Source organism: Ambystoma mexicanum, chromosome 7q, assembly GCF_040938575.1.
Source record: "Ambystoma mexicanum isolate Mex_15411 chromosome 7q, UKY_AmexF1_1, whole genome shotgun sequence".
Taxonomy (NCBI): Eukaryota; Metazoa; Chordata; class Amphibia; order Caudata; family Ambystomatidae; genus Ambystoma; species Ambystoma mexicanum.
Window position 1 is genome coordinate 1098763319 of NC_090941.1, and position 20371 is coordinate 1098783689.

At 62.0% G+C, this 20371-nt stretch overlaps 20 non-coding genes across 20 annotated transcripts; all 20 read left to right on the forward strand.

The window, feature by feature from the left end:
• The first annotated feature begins 146 nt into the window (after nt 1-146).
• On the forward strand, nt 147-310 carry LOC138529410 (U1 spliceosomal RNA). The gene has a single exon (XR_011284747.1). It is a non-coding gene; the product is annotated as a U1 spliceosomal RNA (small nuclear RNA).
• An 866-nt stretch (nt 311-1176) lies between these two features.
• On the forward strand, nt 1177-1340 carry LOC138529275 (U1 spliceosomal RNA). The gene has a single exon (XR_011284613.1). It is a non-coding gene; the product is annotated as a U1 spliceosomal RNA (small nuclear RNA).
• Nucleotides 1341-2206: 866 nt separating this feature from the next.
• Nucleotides 2207-2370, forward strand: LOC138529277 (U1 spliceosomal RNA). Its single transcript, XR_011284615.1, has one exon. It is a non-coding gene; the product is annotated as a U1 spliceosomal RNA (small nuclear RNA).
• An 866-nt stretch (nt 2371-3236) lies between these two features.
• On the forward strand, nt 3237-3400 carry LOC138529412 (U1 spliceosomal RNA). Its single transcript, XR_011284749.1, has one exon. It is a non-coding gene; the product is annotated as a U1 spliceosomal RNA (small nuclear RNA).
• An 866-nt stretch (nt 3401-4266) lies between these two features.
• On the forward strand, nt 4267-4430 carry LOC138529278 (U1 spliceosomal RNA). Its single transcript, XR_011284616.1, has one exon. It is a non-coding gene; the product is annotated as a U1 spliceosomal RNA (small nuclear RNA).
• Nucleotides 4431-5296: 866 nt separating this feature from the next.
• On the forward strand, nt 5297-5460 carry LOC138529279 (U1 spliceosomal RNA). The gene has a single exon (XR_011284618.1). It is a non-coding gene; the product is annotated as a U1 spliceosomal RNA (small nuclear RNA).
• Nucleotides 5461-6326: 866 nt separating this feature from the next.
• LOC138529280 (U1 spliceosomal RNA) lies at nt 6327-6490 on the forward strand. Its single transcript, XR_011284619.1, has one exon. It is a non-coding gene; the product is annotated as a U1 spliceosomal RNA (small nuclear RNA).
• An 866-nt stretch (nt 6491-7356) lies between these two features.
• LOC138529413 (U1 spliceosomal RNA) lies at nt 7357-7520 on the forward strand. The gene has a single exon (XR_011284750.1). It is a non-coding gene; the product is annotated as a U1 spliceosomal RNA (small nuclear RNA).
• Nucleotides 7521-8386: 866 nt separating this feature from the next.
• Nucleotides 8387-8550, forward strand: LOC138529281 (U1 spliceosomal RNA). The gene has a single exon (XR_011284620.1). It is a non-coding gene; the product is annotated as a U1 spliceosomal RNA (small nuclear RNA).
• An 866-nt stretch (nt 8551-9416) lies between these two features.
• Nucleotides 9417-9580, forward strand: LOC138529282 (U1 spliceosomal RNA). Its single transcript, XR_011284621.1, has one exon. It is a non-coding gene; the product is annotated as a U1 spliceosomal RNA (small nuclear RNA).
• An 866-nt stretch (nt 9581-10446) lies between these two features.
• Nucleotides 10447-10610, forward strand: LOC138529414 (U1 spliceosomal RNA). Its single transcript, XR_011284751.1, has one exon. It is a non-coding gene; the product is annotated as a U1 spliceosomal RNA (small nuclear RNA).
• An 866-nt stretch (nt 10611-11476) lies between these two features.
• Nucleotides 11477-11640, forward strand: LOC138529476 (U1 spliceosomal RNA). The gene has a single exon (XR_011284812.1). It is a non-coding gene; the product is annotated as a U1 spliceosomal RNA (small nuclear RNA).
• Nucleotides 11641-12506: 866 nt separating this feature from the next.
• On the forward strand, nt 12507-12670 carry LOC138529283 (U1 spliceosomal RNA). Its single transcript, XR_011284622.1, has one exon. It is a non-coding gene; the product is annotated as a U1 spliceosomal RNA (small nuclear RNA).
• Nucleotides 12671-13536: 866 nt separating this feature from the next.
• Nucleotides 13537-13700, forward strand: LOC138529415 (U1 spliceosomal RNA). Its single transcript, XR_011284752.1, has one exon. It is a non-coding gene; the product is annotated as a U1 spliceosomal RNA (small nuclear RNA).
• An 866-nt stretch (nt 13701-14566) lies between these two features.
• Nucleotides 14567-14730, forward strand: LOC138528889 (U1 spliceosomal RNA). The gene has a single exon (XR_011284288.1). It is a non-coding gene; the product is annotated as a U1 spliceosomal RNA (small nuclear RNA).
• Nucleotides 14731-15596: 866 nt separating this feature from the next.
• On the forward strand, nt 15597-15760 carry LOC138529285 (U1 spliceosomal RNA). The gene has a single exon (XR_011284623.1). It is a non-coding gene; the product is annotated as a U1 spliceosomal RNA (small nuclear RNA).
• An 866-nt stretch (nt 15761-16626) lies between these two features.
• On the forward strand, nt 16627-16790 carry LOC138529286 (U1 spliceosomal RNA). The gene has a single exon (XR_011284624.1). It is a non-coding gene; the product is annotated as a U1 spliceosomal RNA (small nuclear RNA).
• An 866-nt stretch (nt 16791-17656) lies between these two features.
• On the forward strand, nt 17657-17820 carry LOC138529416 (U1 spliceosomal RNA). The gene has a single exon (XR_011284753.1). It is a non-coding gene; the product is annotated as a U1 spliceosomal RNA (small nuclear RNA).
• Nucleotides 17821-18686: 866 nt separating this feature from the next.
• On the forward strand, nt 18687-18850 carry LOC138529287 (U1 spliceosomal RNA). The gene has a single exon (XR_011284625.1). It is a non-coding gene; the product is annotated as a U1 spliceosomal RNA (small nuclear RNA).
• Nucleotides 18851-19716: 866 nt separating this feature from the next.
• On the forward strand, nt 19717-19880 carry LOC138529289 (U1 spliceosomal RNA). Its single transcript, XR_011284627.1, has one exon. It is a non-coding gene; the product is annotated as a U1 spliceosomal RNA (small nuclear RNA).
• The last annotated feature ends 491 nt before the right edge of the window (nt 19881-20371 follow it).

The following is a 20371-nucleotide window of genomic DNA, read 5'->3' on the forward strand; positions in this document are numbered from 1 at the left end:
GAGCTTCCCCCTGCACGTGGGACAGGCAGCTCCGCAGACGCTCAGGGCTTCCGGGAGGGCTGGGGCTGGGTCAGGGCCGGCCTTCTCACCCTCGCTTAGCGGGGCTTCCAGAACAGGCCCAAGCCCTGCCCTCTGGCTCGCAACTCATACTTACCTGGCAGGGGAGCATCTGTGATCAGCAAGGCAGAGCTCCCAGGGTGAGGCTCATCCATTGCACATCGGATTTGCTGACCCCTGCGATGTCCCCAAATGCGGGATTCTCGACTGTATTATTTCTGGTAGTGGGGGACTGCGTTCGCGCTTTCCCCTGATTTATTGGTGAAAGAAAGAAAGAGTTTAGTGTGCGAGTCAGGTTGTTTGCACACAGGGCCCAAGCTCGTGCAGCAGAGTTTATTTTGCTGCAGTCAAGAGGGCCAGCCCTGGGCCGTTCAGGGGTCCACAGGCCTGATGGATTGGTGAAATAAAAAAATGTGAAAGTCATGTGTGTCATGTGTAGGTTGGGCCCCTGAATGTTGCTGCGGTCAAGAGGGCCAGCATTCACTGGAGGGGTGAAGTGCACAGGTGCCTAACCCCAGACTTGTGCGCCCCATGATATCAGGTGCCCCGGTAGTTCTTGAAGCCAGCCTGCCCTGCCCGGGCTCTGCTTTCGCGCCCAGGCCCTCCAACCTAAGGAAGGCCCAGCCAGCTCCTGGGGTTTTGGGGGCAGGGGTGAAACTGGCTCCCGGCCGCCGCTGCCGCCCGCCCCGTCCGAGCACCGATCGGGCACGATCGGGCCTTGCCGTGTCCTGGCGGGGGGCACCCCACCCGAGACGCTCTTGTTAAGCGGGGTGACCTGTCGGCTCAGGAGGGCCATGGACCCGCCTGGGGCCGACGGGCCAGTGGGCCCACTGCGCCAGGCCTGCTCGCTTTCCGACTGGGCCTGCTGGCTGGCAGCCAGGTCCGAATTTATGCAAATCTCAGGCCGAGCAGGGCCTGGTGGGAGACATGAACTGTGCCACAATGTGCCTCTTCTGCTGGGCTCTGCCTGCCGGAGCTTCCCCCTGCACGTGGGACAGGCAGCTCCGCAGACGCTCAGGGCTTCCGGGAGGGCTGGGGCTGGGTCAGGGCCGGCCTTCTCACCCTCGCTTAGCGGGGCTTCCAGAACAGGCCCAAGCCCTGCCCTCTGGCTCGCAACTCATACTTACCTGGCAGGGGAGCATCTGTGATCAGCAAGGCAGAGCTCCCAGGGTGAGGCTCATCCATTGCACATCGGATTTGCTGACCCCTGCGATGTCCCCAAATGCGGGATTCTCGACTGCATTATTTCTGGTAGTGGGGGACTGCGTTCGCGCTTTCCCCTGATTTATTGGTGAAAGAAAGAAAGAGTTTAGTGTGCGAGTCAGGTTGTTTGCACACAGGGCCCAAGCTCGTGCAGCAGAGTTTATTTTGCTGCAGTCAAGAGGGCCAGCCCTGGGCCGTTCAGGGGTCCACAGGCCTGATGGATTGGTGAAATAAAAAAATGTGAAAGTCATGTGTGTCATGTGTAGGTTGGGCCCCTGAATGTTGCTGCGGTCAAGAGGGCCAGCATTCACTGGAGGGGTGAAGTGCACAGGTGCCTAACCCCAGACTTGTGCACCCCATGATATCAGGTGCCCCGGTAGTTCTTGAAGCCAGCCTGCCCTGCCCGGGCTCTGCTTTCGCGCCCAGGCCCTCCAACCTAAGGAAGGCCCAGCCAGCTCCTGGGGTTTTGGGGGCAGGGGTGAAACTGGCTCCCGGCCGCCGCTGCCGCCCGCCCCGTCCGAGCACCGATCGGGCACGATCGGGCCTTGCCGTGTCCTGGCGGGGGGCACCCCACCCGAGACGCTCTTGTTAAGCGGGGTGACCTGTCGGCTCAGGAGGGCCATGGACCCGCCTGGGGCCGACGGGCCAGTGGGCCCACTGCGCCAGGCCTGCTCGCTTTCCGACTGGGCCTGCTGGCTGGCAGCCAGGTCCGAATTTATGCAAATCTCAGGCCGAGCAGGGCCTGGTGGGAGACATGAACTGTGCCACAATGTGCCTCTTCTGCTGGGCTCTGCCTGCCGGAGCTTCCCCCTGCACGTGGGACAGGCAGCTCCGCAGACGCTCAGGGCTTCCGGGAGGGCTGGGGCTGGGTCAGGGCCGGCCTTCTCACCCTCGCTTAGCGGGGCTTCCAGAACAGGCCCAAGCCCTGCCCTCTGGCTCGCAACTCATACTTACCTGGCAGGGGAGCATCTGTGATCAGCAAGGCAGAGCTCCCAGGGTGAGGCTCATCCATTGCACATCGGATTTGCTGACCCCTGCGATGTCCCCAAATGCGGGATTCTCGACTGCATTATTTCTGGTAGTGGGGGACTGCGTTCGCGCTTTCCCCTGATTTATTGGTGAAAGAAAGAAAGAGTTTAGTGTGCGAGTCAGGTTGTTTGCACACAGGGCCCAAGCTCGTGCAGCAGAGTTTATTTTGCTGCAGTCAAGAGGGCCAGCCCTGGGCCGTTCAGGGGTCCACAGGCCTGATGGATTGGTGAAATAAAAAAATGTGAAAGTCATGTGTGTCATGTGTAGGTTGGGCCCCTGAATGTTGCTGCGGTCAAGAGGGCCAGCATTCACTGGAGGGGTGAAGTGCACAGGTGCCTAACCCCAGACTTGTGCACCCCATGATATCAGGTGCCCCGGTAGTTCTTGAAGCCAGCCTGCCCTGCCCGGGCTCTGCTTTCGCGCCCAGGCCCTCCAACCTAAGGAAGGCCCAGCCAGCTCCTGGGGTTTTGGGGGCAGGGGTGAAACTGGCTCCCGGCCGCCGCTGCCGCCCGCCCCGTCCGAGCACCGATCGGGCACGATCGGGCCTTGCCGTGTCCTGGCGGGGGGCACCCCACCCGAGACGCTCTTGTTAAGCGGGGTGACCTGTCGGCTCAGGAGGGCCATGGACCCGCCTGGGGCCGACGGGCCAGTGGGCCCACTGCGCCAGGCCTGCTCGCTTTCCGACTGGGCCTGCTGGCTGGCAGCCAGGTCCGAATTTATGCAAATCTCAGGCCGAGCAGGGCCTGGTGGGAGACATGAACTGTGCCACAATGTGCCTCTTCTGCTGGGCTCTGCCTGCCGGAGCTTCCCCCTGCACGTGGGACAGGCAGCTCCGCAGACGCTCAGGGCTTCCGGGAGGGCTGGGGCTGGGTCAGGGCCGGCCTTCTCACCCTCGCTTAGCGGGGCTTCCAGAACAGGCCCAAGCCCTGCCCTCTGGCTCGCAACTCATACTTACCTGGCAGGGGAGCATCTGTGATCAGCAAGGCAGAGCTCCCAGGGTGAGGCTCATCCATTGCACATCGGATTTGCTGACCCCTGCGATGTCCCCAAATGCGGGATTCTCGACTGTATTATTTCTGGTAGTGGGGGACTGCGTTCGCGCTTTCCCCTGATTTATTGGTGAAAGAAAGAAAGAGTTTAGTGTGCGAGTCAGGTTGTTTGCACACAGGGCCCAAGCTCGTGCAGCAGAGTTTATTTTGCTGCAGTCAAGAGGGCCAGCCCTGGGCCGTTCAGGGGTCCACAGGCCTGATGGATTGGTGAAATAAAAAAATGTGAAAGTCATGTGTGTCATGTGTAGGTTGGGCCCCTGAATGTTGCTGCGGTCAAGAGGGCCAGCATTCACTGGAGGGGTGAAGTGCACAGGTGCCTAACCCCAGACTTGTGCGCCCCATGATATCAGGTGCCCCGGTAGTTCTTGAAGCCAGCCTGCCCTGCCCGGGCTCTGCTTTCGCGCCCAGGCCCTCCAACCTAAGGAAGGCCCAGCCAGCTCCTGGGGTTTTGGGGGCAGGGGTGAAACTGGCTCCCGGCCGCCGCTGCCGCCCGCCCCGTCCGAGCACCGATCGGGCACGATCGGGCCTTGCCGTGTCCTGGCGGGGGGCACCCCACCCGAGACGCTCTTGTTAAGCGGGGTGACCTGTCGGCTCAGGAGGGCCATGGACCCGCCTGGGGCCGACGGGCCAGTGGGCCCACTGCGCCAGGCCTGCTCGCTTTCCGACTGGGCCTGCTGGCTGGCAGCCAGGTCCGAATTTATGCAAATCTCAGGCCGAGCAGGGCCTGGTGGGAGACATGAACTGTGCCACAATGTGCCTCTTCTGCTGGGCTCTGCCTGCCGGAGCTTCCCCCTGCACGTGGGACAGGCAGCTCCGCAGACGCTCAGGGCTTCCGGGAGGGCTGGGGCTGGGTCAGGGCCGGCCTTCTCACCCTCGCTTAGCGGGGCTTCCAGAACAGGCCCAAGCCCTGCCCTCTGGCTCGCAACTCATACTTACCTGGCAGGGGAGCATCTGTGATCAGCAAGGCAGAGCTCCCAGGGTGAGGCTCATCCATTGCACATCGGATTTGCTGACCCCTGCGATGTCCCCAAATGCGGGATTCTCGACTGCATTATTTCTGGTAGTGGGGGACTGCGTTCGCGCTTTCCCCTGATTTATTGGTGAAAGAAAGAAAGAGTTTAGTGTGCGAGTCAGGTTGTTTGCACACAGGGCCCAAGCTCGTGCAGCAGAGTTTATTTTGCTGCAGTCAAGAGGGCCAGCCCTGGGCCGTTCAGGGGTCCACAGGCCTGATGGATTGGTGAAATAAAAAAATGTGAAAGTCATGTGTGTCATGTGTAGGTTGGGCCCCTGAATGTTGCTGCGGTCAAGAGGGCCAGCATTCACTGGAGGGGTGAAGTGCACAGGTGCCTAACCCCAGACTTGTGCGCCCCATGATATCAGGTGCCCCGGTAGTTCTTGAAGCCAGCCTGCCCTGCCCGGGCTCTGCTTTCGCGCCCAGGCCCTCCAACCTAAGGAAGGCCCAGCCAGCTCCTGGGGTTTTGGGGGCAGGGGTGAAACTGGCTCCCGGCCGCCGCTGCCGCCCGCCCCGTCCGAGCACCGATCGGGCACGATCGGGCCTTGCCGTGTCCTGGCGGGGGGCACCCCACCCGAGACGCTCTTGTTAAGCGGGGTGACCTGTCGGCTCAGGAGGGCCATGGACCCGCCTGGGGCCGACGGGCCAGTGGGCCCACTGCGCCAGGCCTGCTCGCTTTCCGACTGGGCCTGCTGGCTGGCAGCCAGGTCCGAATTTATGCAAATCTCAGGCCGAGCAGGGCCTGGTGGGAGACATGAACTGTGCCACAATGTGCCTCTTCTGCTGGGCTCTGCCTGCCGGAGCTTCCCCCTGCACGTGGGACAGGCAGCTCCGCAGACGCTCAGGGCTTCCGGGAGGGCTGGGGCTGGGTCAGGGCCGGCCTTCTCACCCTCGCTTAGCGGGGCTTCCAGAACAGGCCCAAGCCCTGCCCTCTGGCTCGCAACTCATACTTACCTGGCAGGGGAGCATCTGTGATCAGCAAGGCAGAGCTCCCAGGGTGAGGCTCATCCATTGCACATCGGATTTGCTGACCCCTGCGATGTCCCCAAATGCGGGATTCTCGACTGCATTATTTCTGGTAGTGGGGGACTGCGTTCGCGCTTTCCCCTGATTTATTGGTGAAAGAAAGAAAGAGTTTAGTGTGCGAGTCAGGTTGTTTGCACACAGGGCCCAAGCTCGTGCAGCAGAGTTTATTTTGCTGCAGTCAAGAGGGCCAGCCCTGGGCCGTTCAGGGGTCCACAGGCCTGATGGATTGGTGAAATAAAAAAATGTGAAAGTCATGTGTGTCATGTGTAGGTTGGGCCCCTGAATGTTGCTGCGGTCAAGAGGGCCAGCATTCACTGGAGGGGTGAAGTGCACAGGTGCCTAACCCCAGACTTGTGCACCCCATGATATCAGGTGCCCCGGTAGTTCTTGAAGCCAGCCTGCCCTGCCCGGGCTCTGCTTTCGCGCCCAGGCCCTCCAACCTAAGGAAGGCCCAGCCAGCTCCTGGGGTTTTGGGGGCAGGGGTGAAACTGGCTCCCGGCCGCCGCTGCCGCCCGCCCCGTCCGAGCACCGATCGGGCACGATCGGGCCTTGCCGTGTCCTGGCGGGGGGCACCCCACCCGAGACGCTCTTGTTAAGCGGGGTGACCTGTCGGCTCAGGAGGGCCATGGACCCGCCTGGGGCCGACGGGCCAGTGGGCCCACTGCGCCAGGCCTGCTCGCTTTCCGACTGGGCCTGCTGGCTGGCAGCCAGGTCCGAATTTATGCAAATCTCAGGCCGAGCAGGGCCTGGTGGGAGACATGAACTGTGCCACAATGTGCCTCTTCTGCTGGGCTCTGCCTGCCGGAGCTTCCCCCTGCACGTGGGACAGGCAGCTCCGCAGACGCTCAGGGCTTCCGGGAGGGCTGGGGCTGGGTCAGGGCCGGCCTTCTCACCCTCGCTTAGCGGGGCTTCCAGAACAGGCCCAAGCCCTGCCCTCTGGCTCGCAACTCATACTTACCTGGCAGGGGAGCATCTGTGATCAGCAAGGCAGAGCTCCCAGGGTGAGGCTCATCCATTGCACATCGGATTTGCTGACCCCTGCGATGTCCCCAAATGCGGGATTCTCGACTGCATTATTTCTGGTAGTGGGGGACTGCGTTCGCGCTTTCCCCTGATTTATTGGTGAAAGAAAGAAAGAGTTTAGTGTGCGAGTCAGGTTGTTTGCACACAGGGCCCAAGCTCGTGCAGCAGAGTTTATTTTGCTGCAGTCAAGAGGGCCAGCCCTGGGCCGTTCAGGGGTCCACAGGCCTGATGGATTGGTGAAATAAAAAAATGTGAAAGTCATGTGTGTCATGTGTAGGTTGGGCCCCTGAATGTTGCTGCGGTCAAGAGGGCCAGCATTCACTGGAGGGGTGAAGTGCACAGGTGCCTAACCCCAGACTTGTGCACCCCATGATATCAGGTGCCCCGGTAGTTCTTGAAGCCAGCCTGCCCTGCCCGGGCTCTGCTTTCGCGCCCAGGCCCTCCAACCTAAGGAAGGCCCAGCCAGCTCCTGGGGTTTTGGGGGCAGGGGTGAAACTGGCTCCCGGCCGCCGCTGCCGCCCGCCCCGTCCGAGCACCGATCGGGCACGATCGGGCCTTGCCGTGTCCTGGCGGGGGGCACCCCACCCGAGACGCTCTTGTTAAGCGGGGTGACCTGTCGGCTCAGGAGGGCCATGGACCCGCCTGGGGCCGACGGGCCAGTGGGCCCACTGCGCCAGGCCTGCTCGCTTTCCGACTGGGCCTGCTGGCTGGCAGCCAGGTCCGAATTTATGCAAATCTCAGGCCGAGCAGGGCCTGGTGGGAGACATGAACTGTGCCACAATGTGCCTCTTCTGCTGGGCTCTGCCTGCCGGAGCTTCCCCCTGCACGTGGGACAGGCAGCTCCGCAGACGCTCAGGGCTTCCGGGAGGGCTGGGGCTGGGTCAGGGCCGGCCTTCTCACCCTCGCTTAGCGGGGCTTCCAGAACAGGCCCAAGCCCTGCCCTCTGGCTCGCAACTCATACTTACCTGGCAGGGGAGCATCTGTGATCAGCAAGGCAGAGCTCCCAGGGTGAGGCTCATCCATTGCACATCGGATTTGCTGACCCCTGCGATGTCCCCAAATGCGGGATTCTCGACTGTATTATTTCTGGTAGTGGGGGACTGCGTTCGCGCTTTCCCCTGATTTATTGGTGAAAGAAAGAAAGAGTTTAGTGTGCGAGTCAGGTTGTTTGCACACAGGGCCCAAGCTCGTGCAGCAGAGTTTATTTTGCTGCAGTCAAGAGGGCCAGCCCTGGGCCGTTCAGGGGTCCACAGGCCTGATGGATTGGTGAAATAAAAAAATGTGAAAGTCATGTGTGTCATGTGTAGGTTGGGCCCCTGAATGTTGCTGCGGTCAAGAGGGCCAGCATTCACTGGAGGGGTGAAGTGCACAGGTGCCTAACCCCAGACTTGTGCGCCCCATGATATCAGGTGCCCCGGTAGTTCTTGAAGCCAGCCTGCCCTGCCCGGGCTCTGCTTTCGCGCCCAGGCCCTCCAACCTAAGGAAGGCCCAGCCAGCTCCTGGGGTTTTGGGGGCAGGGGTGAAACTGGCTCCCGGCCGCCGCTGCCGCCCGCCCCGTCCGAGCACCGATCGGGCACGATCGGGCCTTGCCGTGTCCTGGCGGGGGGCACCCCACCCGAGACGCTCTTGTTAAGCGGGGTGACCTGTCGGCTCAGGAGGGCCATGGACCCGCCTGGGGCCGACGGGCCAGTGGGCCCACTGCGCCAGGCCTGCTCGCTTTCCGACTGGGCCTGCTGGCTGGCAGCCAGGTCCGAATTTATGCAAATCTCAGGCCGAGCAGGGCCTGGTGGGAGACATGAACTGTGCCACAATGTGCCTCTTCTGCTGGGCTCTGCCTGCCGGAGCTTCCCCCTGCACGTGGGACAGGCAGCTCCGCAGACGCTCAGGGCTTCCGGGAGGGCTGGGGCTGGGTCAGGGCCGGCCTTCTCACCCTCGCTTAGCGGGGCTTCCAGAACAGGCCCAAGCCCTGCCCTCTGGCTCGCAACTCATACTTACCTGGCAGGGGAGCATCTGTGATCAGCAAGGCAGAGCTCCCAGGGTGAGGCTCATCCATTGCACATCGGATTTGCTGACCCCTGCGATGTCCCCAAATGCGGGATTCTCGACTGCATTATTTCTGGTAGTGGGGGACTGCGTTCGCGCTTTCCCCTGATTTATTGGTGAAAGAAAGAAAGAGTTTAGTGTGCGAGTCAGGTTGTTTGCACACAGGGCCCAAGCTCGTGCAGCAGAGTTTATTTTGCTGCAGTCAAGAGGGCCAGCCCTGGGCCGTTCAGGGGTCCACAGGCCTGATGGATTGGTGAAATAAAAAAATGTGAAAGTCATGTGTGTCATGTGTAGGTTGGGCCCCTGAATGTTGCTGCGGTCAAGAGGGCCAGCATTCACTGGAGGGGTGAAGTGCACAGGTGCCTAACCCCAGACTTGTGCGCCCCATGATATCAGGTGCCCCGGTAGTTCTTGAAGCCAGCCTGCCCTGCCCGGGCTCTGCTTTCGCGCCCAGGCCCTCCAACCTAAGGAAGGCCCAGCCAGCTCCTGGGGTTTTGGGGGCAGGGGTGAAACTGGCTCCCGGCCGCCGCTGCCGCCCGCCCCGTCCGAGCACCGATCGGGCACGATCGGGCCTTGCCGTGTCCTGGCGGGGGGCACCCCACCCGAGACGCTCTTGTTAAGCGGGGTGACCTGTCGGCTCAGGAGGGCCATGGACCCGCCTGGGGCCGACGGGCCAGTGGGCCCACTGCGCCAGGCCTGCTCGCTTTCCGACTGGGCCTGCTGGCTGGCAGCCAGGTCCGAATTTATGCAAATCTCAGGCCGAGCAGGGCCTGGTGGGAGACATGAACTGTGCCACAATGTGCCTCTTCTGCTGGGCTCTGCCTGCCGGAGCTTCCCCCTGCACGTGGGACAGGCAGCTCCGCAGACGCTCAGGGCTTCCGGGAGGGCTGGGGCTGGGTCAGGGCCGGCCTTCTCACCCTCGCTTAGCGGGGCTTCCAGAACAGGCCCAAGCCCTGCCCTCTGGCTCGCAACTCATACTTACCTGGCAGGGGAGCATCTGTGATCAGCAAGGCAGAGCTCCCAGGGTGAGGCTCATCCATTGCACATCGGATTTGCTGACCCCTGCGATGTCCCCAAATGCGGGATTCTCGACTGCATTATTTCTGGTAGTGGGGGACTGCGTTCGCGCTTTCCCCTGATTTATTGGTGAAAGAAAGAAAGAGTTTAGTGTGCGAGTCAGGTTGTTTGCACACAGGGCCCAAGCTCGTGCAGCAGAGTTTATTTTGCTGCAGTCAAGAGGGCCAGCCCTGGGCCGTTCAGGGGTCCACAGGCCTGATGGATTGGTGAAATAAAAAAATGTGAAAGTCATGTGTGTCATGTGTAGGTTGGGCCCCTGAATGTTGCTGCGGTCAAGAGGGCCAGCATTCACTGGAGGGGTGAAGTGCACAGGTGCCTAACCCCAGACTTGTGCGCCCCATGATATCAGGTGCCCCGGTAGTTCTTGAAGCCAGCCTGCCCTGCCCGGGCTCTGCTTTCGCGCCCAGGCCCTCCAACCTAAGGAAGGCCCAGCCAGCTCCTGGGGTTTTGGGGGCAGGGGTGAAACTGGCTCCCGGCCGCCGCTGCCGCCCGCCCCGTCCGAGCACCGATCGGGCACGATCGGGCCTTGCCGTGTCCTGGCGGGGGGCACCCCACCCGAGACGCTCTTGTTAAGCGGGGTGACCTGTCGGCTCAGGAGGGCCATGGACCCGCCTGGGGCCGACGGGCCAGTGGGCCCACTGCGCCAGGCCTGCTCGCTTTCCGACTGGGCCTGCTGGCTGGCAGCCAGGTCCGAATTTATGCAAATCTCAGGCCGAGCAGGGCCTGGTGGGAGACATGAACTGTGCCACAATGTGCCTCTTCTGCTGGGCTCTGCCTGCCGGAGCTTCCCCCTGCACGTGGGACAGGCAGCTCCGCAGACGCTCAGGGCTTCCGGGAGGGCTGGGGCTGGGTCAGGGCCGGCCTTCTCACCCTCGCTTAGCGGGGCTTCCAGAACAGGCCCAAGCCCTGCCCTCTGGCTCGCAACTCATACTTACCTGGCAGGGGAGCATCTGTGATCAGCAAGGCAGAGCTCCCAGGGTGAGGCTCATCCATTGCACATCGGATTTGCTGACCCCTGCGATGTCCCCAAATGCGGGATTCTCGACTGTATTATTTCTGGTAGTGGGGGACTGCGTTCGCGCTTTCCCCTGATTTATTGGTGAAAGAAAGAAAGAGTTTAGTGTGCGAGTCAGGTTGTTTGCACACAGGGCCCAAGCTCGTGCAGCAGAGTTTATTTTGCTGCAGTCAAGAGGGCCAGCCCTGGGCCGTTCAGGGGTCCACAGGCCTGATGGATTGGTGAAATAAAAAAATGTGAAAGTCATGTGTGTCATGTGTAGGTTGGGCCCCTGAATGTTGCTGCGGTCAAGAGGGCCAGCATTCACTGGAGGGGTGAAGTGCACAGGTGCCTAACCCCAGACTTGTGCGCCCCATGATATCAGGTGCCCCGGTAGTTCTTGAAGCCAGCCTGCCCTGCCCGGGCTCTGCTTTCGCGCCCAGGCCCTCCAACCTAAGGAAGGCCCAGCCAGCTCCTGGGGTTTTGGGGGCAGGGGTGAAACTGGCTCCCGGCCGCCGCTGCCGCCCGCCCCGTCCGAGCACCGATCGGGCACGATCGGGCCTTGCCGTGTCCTGGCGGGGGGCACCCCACCCGAGACGCTCTTGTTAAGCGGGGTGACCTGTCGGCTCAGGAGGGCCATGGACCCGCCTGGGGCCGACGGGCCAGTGGGCCCACTGCGCCAGGCCTGCTCGCTTTCCGACTGGGCCTGCTGGCTGGCAGCCAGGTCCGAATTTATGCAAATCTCAGGCCGAGCAGGGCCTGGTGGGAGACATGAACTGTGCCACAATGTGCCTCTTCTGCTGGGCTCTGCCTGCCGGAGCTTCCCCCTGCACGTGGGACAGGCAGCTCCGCAGACGCTCAGGGCTTCCGGGAGGGCTGGGGCTGGGTCAGGGCCGGCCTTCTCACCCTCGCTTAGCGGGGCTTCCAGAACAGGCCCAAGCCCTGCCCTCTGGCTCGCAACTCATACTTACCTGGCAGGGGAGCATCTGTGATCAGCAAGGCAGAGCTCCCAGGGTGAGGCTCATCCATTGCACATCGGATTTGCTGACCCCTGCGATGTCCCCAAATGCGGGATTCTCGACTGCATTATTTCTGGTAGTGGAGGACTGCGTTCGCGCTTTCCCCTGATTTATTGGTGAAAGAAAGAAAGAGTTTAGTGTGCGAGTCAGGTTGTTTGCACACAGGGCCCAAGCTCGTGCAGCAGAGTTTATTTTGCTGCAGTCAAGAGGGCCAGCCCTGGGCCGTTCAGGGGTCCACAGGCCTGATGGATTGGTGAAATAAAAAAATGTGAAAGTCATGTGTGTCATGTGTAGGTTGGGCCCCTGAATGTTGCTGCGGTCAAGAGGGCCAGCATTCACTGGAGGGGTGAAGTGCACAGGTGCCTAACCCCAGACTTGTGCACCCCATGATATCAGGTGCCCCGGTAGTTCTTGAAGCCAGCCTGCCCTGCCCGGGCTCTGCTTTCGCGCCCAGGCCCTCCAACCTAAGGAAGGCCCAGCCAGCTCCTGGGGTTTTGGGGGCAGGGGTGAAACTGGCTCCCGGCCGCCGCTGCCGCCCGCCCCGTCCGAGCACCGATCGGGCACGATCGGGCCTTGCCGTGTCCTGGCGGGGGGCACCCCACCCGAGACACTCTTGTTAAGCGGGGTGACCTGTCGGCTCAGGAGGGCCATGGACCCGCCTGGGGCCGACGGGCCAGTGGGCCCACTGCGCCAGGCCTGCTCGCTTTCCGACTGGGCCTGCTGGCTGGCAGCCAGGTCCGAATTTATGCAAATCTCAGGCCGAGCAGGGCCTGGTGGGAGACATGAACTGTGCCACAATGTGCCTCTTCTGCTGGGCTCTGCCTGCCGGAGCTTCCCCCTGCACGTGGGACAGGCAGCTCCGCAGACGCTCAGGGCTTCCGGGAGGGCTGGGGCTGGGTCAGGGCCGGCCTTCTCACCCTCGCTTAGCGGGGCTTCCAGAACAGGCCCAAGCCCTGCCCTCTGGCTCGCAACTCATACTTACCTGGCAGGGGAGCATCTGTGATCAGCAAGGCAGAGCTCCCAGGGTGAGGCTCATCCATTGCACATCGGATTTGCTGACCCCTGCGATGTCCCCAAATGCGGGATTCTCGACTGCATTATTTCTGGTAGTGGGGGACTGCGTTCGCGCTTTCCCCTGATTTATTGGTGAAAGAAAGAAAGAGTTTAGTGTGCGAGTCAGGTTGTTTGCACACAGGGCCCAAGCTCGTGCAGCAGAGTTTATTTTGCTGCAGTCAAGAGGGCCAGCCCTGGGCCGTTCAGGGGTCCACAGGCCTGATGGATTGGTGAAATAAAAAAATGTGAAAGTCATGTGTGTCATGTGTAGGTTGGGCCCCTGAATGTTGCTGCGGTCAAGAGGGCCAGCATTCACTGGAGGGGTGAAGTGCACAGGTGCCTAACCCCAGACTTGTGCACCCCATGATATCAGGTGCCCCGGTAGTTCTTGAAGCCAGCCTGCCCTGCCCGGGCTCTGCTTTCGCGCCCAGGCCCTCCAACCTAAGGAAGGCCCAGCCAGCTCCTGGGGTTTTGGGGGCAGGGGTGAAACTGGCTCCCGGCCGCCGCTGCCGCCCGCCCCGTCCGAGCACCGATCGGGCACGATCGGGCCTTGCCGTGTCCTGGCGGGGGGCACCCCACCCGAGACGCTCTTGTTAAGCGGGGTGACCTGTCGGCTCAGGAGGGCCATGGACCCGCCTGGGGCCGACGGGCCAGTGGGCCCACTGCGCCAGGCCTGCTCGCTTTCCGACTGGGCCTGCTGGCTGGCAGCCAGGTCCGAATTTATGCAAATCTCAGGCCGAGCAGGGCCTGGTGGGAGACATGAACTGTGCCACAATGTGCCTCTTCTGCTGGGCTCTGCCTGCCGGAGCTTCCCCCTGCACGTGGGACAGGCAGCTCCGCAGACGCTCAGGGCTTCCGGGAGGGCTGGGGCTGGGTCAGGGCCGGCCTTCTCACCCTCGCTTAGCGGGGCTTCCAGAACAGGCCCAAGCCCTGCCCTCTGGCTCGCAACTCATACTTACCTGGCAGGGGAGCATCTGTGATCAGCAAGGCAGAGCTCCCAGGGTGAGGCTCATCCATTGCACATCGGATTTGCTGACCCCTGCGATGTCCCCAAATGCGGGATTCTCGACTGTATTATTTCTGGTAGTGGGGGACTGCGTTCGCGCTTTCCCCTGATTTATTGGTGAAAGAAAGAAAGAGTTTAGTGTGCGAGTCAGGTTGTTTGCACACAGGGCCCAAGCTCGTGCAGCAGAGTTTATTTTGCTGCAGTCAAGAGGGCCAGCCCTGGGCCGTTCAGGGGTCCACAGGCCTGATGGATTGGTGAAATAAAAAAATGTGAAAGTCATGTGTGTCATGTGTAGGTTGGGCCCCTGAATGTTGCTGCGGTCAAGAGGGCCAGCATTCACTGGAGGGGTGAAGTGCACAGGTGCCTAACCCCAGACTTGTGCGCCCCATGATATCAGGTGCCCCGGTAGTTCTTGAAGCCAGCCTGCCCTGCCCGGGCTCTGCTTTCGCGCCCAGGCCCTCCAACCTAAGGAAGGCCCAGCCAGCTCCTGGGGTTTTGGGGGCAGGGGTGAAACTGGCTCCCGGCCGCCGCTGCCGCCCGCCCCGTCCGAGCACCGATCGGGCACGATCGGGCCTTGCCGTGTCCTGGCGGGGGGCACCCCACCCGAGACGCTCTTGTTAAGCGGGGTGACCTGTCGGCTCAGGAGGGCCATGGACCCGCCTGGGGCCGACGGGCCAGTGGGCCCACTGCGCCAGGCCTGCTCGCTTTCCGACTGGGCCTGCTGGCTGGCAGCCAGGTCCGAATTTATGCAAATCTCAGGCCGAGCAGGGCCTGGTGGGAGACATGAACTGTGCCACAATGTGCCTCTTCTGCTGGGCTCTGCCTGCCGGAGCTTCCCCCTGCACGTGGGACAGGCAGCTCCGCAGACGCTCAGGGCTTCCGGGAGGGCTGGGGCTGGGTCAGGGCCGGCCTTCTCACCCTCGCTTAGCGGGGCTTCCAGAACAGGCCCAAGCCCTGCCCTCTGGCTCGCAACTCATACTTACCTGGCAGGGGAGCATCTGTGATCAGCAAGGCAGAGCTCCCAGGGTGAGACTCCTCCATTGCACATCGGATTTGCTGACCCCTGCGATGTCCCCAAATGCGGGATTCTCGACTGCATTATTTCTGGTAGTGGGGGACTGCGTTCGCGCTTTCCCCTGATTTATTGGTGAAAGAAAGAAAGAGTTTAGTGTGCGAGTCAGGTTGTTTGCACACAGGGCCCAAGCTCGTGCAGCAGAGTTTATTTTGCTGCAGTCAAGAGGGCCAGCCCTGGGCCGTTCAGGGGTCCACAGGCCTGATGGATTGGTGAAATAAAAAAATGTGAAAGTCATGTGTGTCATGTGTAGGTTGGGCCCCTGAATGTTGCTGCGGTCAAGAGGGCCAGCATTCACTGGAGGGGTGAAGTGCACAGGTGCCTAACCCCAGACTTGTGCGCCCCATGATATCAGGTGCCCCGGTAGTTCTTGAAGCCAGCCTGCCCTGCCCGGGCTCTGCTTTCGCGCCCAGGCCCTCCAACCTAAGGAAGGCCCAGCCAGCTCCTGGGGTTTTGGGGGCAGGGGTGAAACTGGCTCCCGGCCGCCGCTGCCGCCCGCCCCGTCCGAGCACCGATCGGGCACGATCGGGCCTTGCCGTGTCCTGGCGGGGGGCACCCCACCCGAGACGCTCTTGTTAAGCGGGGTGACCTGTCGGCTCAGGAGGGCCATGGACCCGCCTGGGGCCGACGGGCCAGTGGGCCCACTGCGCCAGGCCTGCTCGCTTTCCGACTGGGCCTGCTGGCTGGCAGCCAGGTCCGAATTTATGCAAATCTCAGGCCGAGCAGGGCCTGGTGGGAGACATGAACTGTGCCACAATGTGCCTCTTCTGCTGGGCTCTGCCTGCCGGAGCTTCCCCCTGCACGTGGGACAGGCAGCTCCGCAGACGCTCAGGGCTTCCGGGAGGGCTGGGGCTGGGTCAGGGCCGGCCTTCTCACCCTCGCTTAGCGGGGCTTCCAGAACAGGCCCAAGCCCTGCCCTCTGGCTCGCAACTCATACTTACCTGGCAGGGGAGCATCTGTGATCAGCAAGGCAGAGCTCCCAGGGTGAGGCTCATCCATTGCACATCGGATTTGCTGACCCCTGCGATGTCCCCAAATGCGGGATTCTCGACTGCATTATTTCTGGTAGTGGGGGACTGCGTTCGCGCTTTCCCCTGATTTATTGGTGAAAGAAAGAAAGAGTTTAGTGTGCGAGTCAGGTTGTTTGCACACAGGGCCCAAGCTCGTGCAGCAGAGTTTATTTTGCTGCAGTCAAGAGGGCCAGCCCTGGGCCGTTCAGGGGTCCACAGGCCTGATGGATTGGTGAAATAAAAAAATGTGAAAGTCATGTGTGTCATGTGTAGGTTGGGCCCCTGAATGTTGCTGCGGTCAAGAGGGCCAGCATTCACTGGAGGGGTGAAGTGCACAGGTGCCTAACCCCAGACTTGTGCACCCCATGATATCAGGTGCCCCGGTAGTTCTTGAAGCCAGCCTGCCCTGCCCGGGCTCTGCTTTCGCGCCCAGGCCCTCCAACCTAAGGAAGGCCCAGCCAGCTCCTGGGGTTTTGGGGGCAGGGGTGAAACTGGCTCCCGGCCGCCGCTGCCGCCCGCCCCGTCCGAGCACCGATCGGGCACGATCGGGCCTTGCCGTGTCCTGGCGGGGGGCACCCCACCCGAGACGCTCTTGTTAAGCGGGGTGACCTGTCGGCTCAGGAGGGCCATGGACCCGCCTGGGGCCGACGGGCCAGTGGGCCCACTGCGCCAGGCCTGCTCGCTTTCCGACTGGGCCTGCTGGCTGGCAGCCAGGTCCGAATTTATGCAAATCTCAGGCCGAGCAGGGCCTGGTGGGAGACATGAACTGTGCCACAATGTGCCTCTTCTGCTGGGCTCTGCCTGCCGGAGCTTCCCCCTGCACGTGGGACAGGCAGCTCCGCAGACGCTCAGGGCTTCCGGGAGGGCTGGGGCTGGGTCAGGGCCGGCCTTCTCACCCTCGCTTAGCGGGGCTTCCAGAACAGGCCCAAGCCCTGCCCTCTGGCTCGCAACTCATACTTACCTGGCAGGGGAGCATCTGTGATCAGCAAGGCAGAGCTCCCAGGGTGAGGCTCATCCATTGCACATCGGATTTGCTGACCCCTGCGATGTCCCCAAATGCGGGATTCTCGACTGCATTATTTCTGGTAGTGGGGGACTGCGTTCGCGCTTTCCCCTGATTTATTGGTGAAAGAAAGAAAGAGTTTAGTGTGCGAGTCAGGTTGTTTGCACACAGGGCCCAAGCTCGTGCAGCAGAGTTTATTTTGCTGCAGTCAAGAGGGCCAGCCCTGGGCCGTTCAGGGGTCCACAGGCCTGATGGATTGGTGAAATAAAAAAATGTGAAAGTCATGTGTGTCATGTGTAGGTTGGGCCCCTGAATGTTGCTGCGGTCAAGAGGGCCAGCATTCACTGGAGGGGTGAAGTGCACAGGTGCCTAACCCCAGACTTGTGCACCCCATGATATCAGGTGCCCCGGTAGTTCTTGAAGCCAGCCTGCCCTGCCCGGGCTCTGCTTTCGCGCCCAGGCCCTCCAACCTAAGGAAGGCCCAGCCAGCTCCTGGGGTTTTGGGGGCAGGGGTGAAACTGGCTCCCGGCCGCCGCTGCCGCCCGCCCCGTCCGAGCACCGATCGGGCACGATCGGGCCTTGCCGTGTCCTGGCGGGGGGCACCCCACCCGAGACGCTCTTGTTAAGCGGGGTGACCTGTCGGCTCAGGAGGGCCATGGACCCGCCTGGGGCCGACGGGCCAGTGGGCCCACTGCGCCAGGCCTGCTCGCTTTCCGACTGGGCCTGCTGGCTGGCAGCCAGGTCCGAATTTATGCAAATCTCAGGCCGAGCAGGGCCTGGTGGGAGACATGAACTGTGCCACAATGTGCCTCTTCTGCTGGGCTCTGCCTGCCGGAGCTTCCCCCTGCACGTGGGACAGGCAGCTCCGCAGACGCTCAGGGCTTCCGGGAGGGCTGGGGCTGGGTCAGGGCCGGCCTTCTCACCCTCGCTTAGCGGGGCTTCCAGAACAGGCCCAAGCCCTGCCCTCTGGCTCGCAACTCATACTTACCTGGCAGGGGAGCATCTGTGATCAGCAAGGCAGAGCTCCCAGGGTGAGGCTCATCCATTGCACATCGGATTTGCTGACCCCTGCGATGTCCCCAAATGCGGGATTCTCGACTGTATTATTTCTGGTAGTGGGGGACTGCGTTCGCGCTTTCCCCTGATTTATTGGTGAAAGAAAGAAAGAGTTTAGTGTGCGAGTCAGGTTGTTTGCACACAGGGCCCAAGCTCGTGCAGCAGAGTTTATTTTGCTGCAGTCAAGAGGGCCAGCCCTGGGCCGTTCAGGGGTCCACAGGCCTGATGGATTGGTGAAATAAAAAAATGTGAAAGTCATGTGTGTCATGTGTAGGTTGGGCCCCTGAATGTTGCTGCGGTCAAGAGGGCCAGCATTCACTGGAGGGGTGAAGTGCACAGGTGCCTAACCCCAGACTTGTGCGCCCCATGATATCAGGTGCCCCGGTAGTTCTTGAAGCCAGCCTGCCCTGCCCGGGCTCTGCTTTCGCGCCCAGGCCCTCCAACCTAAGGAAGGCCCAGCCAGCTCCTGGGGTTTTGGGGGCAGGGGTGAAACTGGCTCCCGGCCGCCGCTGCCGCCCGCCCCGTCCGAGCACCGATCGGGCACGATCGGGCCTTGCCGTGTCCTGGCGGGGGGCACCCCACCCGAGACGCTCTTGTTAAGCGGGGTGACCTGTCGGCTCAGGAGGGCCATGGACCCGCCTGGGGCCGACGGGCCAGTGGGCCCACTGCGCCAGGCCTGCTCGCTTTCCGACTGGGCCTGCTGGCTGGCAGCCAGGTCCGAATTTATGCAAATCTCAGGCCGAGCAGGGCCTGGTGGGAGACATGAACTGTGCCACAATGTGCCTCTTCTGCTGGGCTCTGCCTGCCGGAGCTTCCCCCTGCACGTGGGACAGGCAGCTCCGCAGACGCTCAGGGCTTCCGGGAGGGCTGGGGCTGGGTCAGGGCCGGCCTTCTCACCCTCGCTTAGCGGGGCTTCCAGAACAGGCCCAAGCCCTGCCCTCTGGCTCGCAACTCATACTTACCTGGCAGGGGAGCATCTGTGATCAGCAAGGCAGAGCTCCCAGGGTGAGGCTCATCCATTGCACATCGGATTTGCTGACCCCTGCGATGTCCCCAAATGCGGGATTCTCGACTGCATTATTTCTGGTAGTGGGGGACTGCGTTCGCGCTTTCCCCTGATTTATTGGTGAAAGAAAGAAAGAGTTTAGTGTGCGAGTCAGGTTGTTTGCACACAGGGCCCAAGCTCGTGCAGCAGAGTTTATTTTGCTGCAGTCAAGAGGGCCAGCCCTGGGCCGTTCAGGGGTCCACAGGCCTGATGGATTGGTGAAATAAAAAAATGTGAAAGTCATGTGTGTCATGTGTAGGTTGGGCCCCTGAATGTTGCTGCGGTCAAGAGGGCCAGCATTCACTGGAGGGGTGAAGTGCACAGGTGCCTAACCCCAGACTTGTGCGCCCCATGATATCAGGTGCCCCGGTAGTTCTTGAAGCCAGCCTGCCCTGCCCGGGCTCTGCTTTCGCGCCCAGGCCCTCCAACCTAAGGAAGGCCCAGCCAGCTCCTGGGGTTTTGGGGGCAGGGGTGAAACTGGCTCCCGGCCGCCGCTGCCGCCCGCCCCGTCCGAGCACCGATCGGGCACGATCGGGCCTTGCCGTGTCCTGGCGGGGGGCACCCCACCCGAGACGCTCTTGTTAAGCGGGGTGACCTGTCGGCTCAGGAGGGCCATGGACCCGCCTGGGGCCGACGGGCCAGTGGGCCCACTGCGCCAGGCCTGCTCGCTTTCCGACTGGGCCTGCTGGCTGGCAGCCAGGTCCGAATTTATGCAAATCTCAGGCCGAGCAGGGCCTGGTGGGAGACATGAACTGTGCCACAATGTGCCTCTTCTGCTGGGCTCTGCCTGCCGGAGCTTCCCCCTGCACGTGGGACAGGCAGCTCCGCAGACGCTCAGGGCTTCCGGGAGGGCTGGGGCTGGGTCAGGGCCGGCCTTCTCACCCTCGCTTAGCGGGGCTTCCAGAACAGGCCCAAGCCCTGCCCTCTGGCTCGCAACTCATACTTACCTGGCAGGGGAGCATCTGTGATCAGCAAGGCAGAGCTCCCAGGGTGAGGCTCATCCATTGCACATCGGATTTGCTGACCCCTGCGATGTCCCCAAATGCGGGATTCTCGACTGCATTATTTCTGGTAGTGGGGGACTGCGTTCGCGCTTTCCCCTGATTTATTGGTGAAAGAAAGAAAGAGTTTAGTGTGCGAGTCAGGTTGTTTGCACACAGGGCCCAAGCTCGTGCAGCAGAGTTTATTTTGCTGCAGTCAAGAGGGCCAGCCCTGGGCCGTTCAGGGGTCCACAGGCCTGATGGATTGGTGAAATAAAAAAATGTGAAAGTCATGTGTGTCATGTGTAGGTTGGGCCCCTGAATGTTGCTGCGGTCAAGAGGGCCAGCATTCACTGGAGGGGTGAAGTGCACAGGTGCCTAACCCCAGACTTGTGCACCCCATGATATCAGGTGCCCCGGTAGTTCTTGAAGCCAGCCTGCCCTGCCCGGGCTCTGCTTTCGCGCCCAGGCCCTCCAACCTAAGGAAGGCCCAGCCAGCTCCTGGGGTTTTGGGGGCAGGGGTGAAACTGGCTCCCGGCCGCCGCTGCCGCCCGCCCCGTCCGAGCACCGATCGGGCACGATCGGGCCTTGCCGTGTCCTGGCGGGGGGCACCC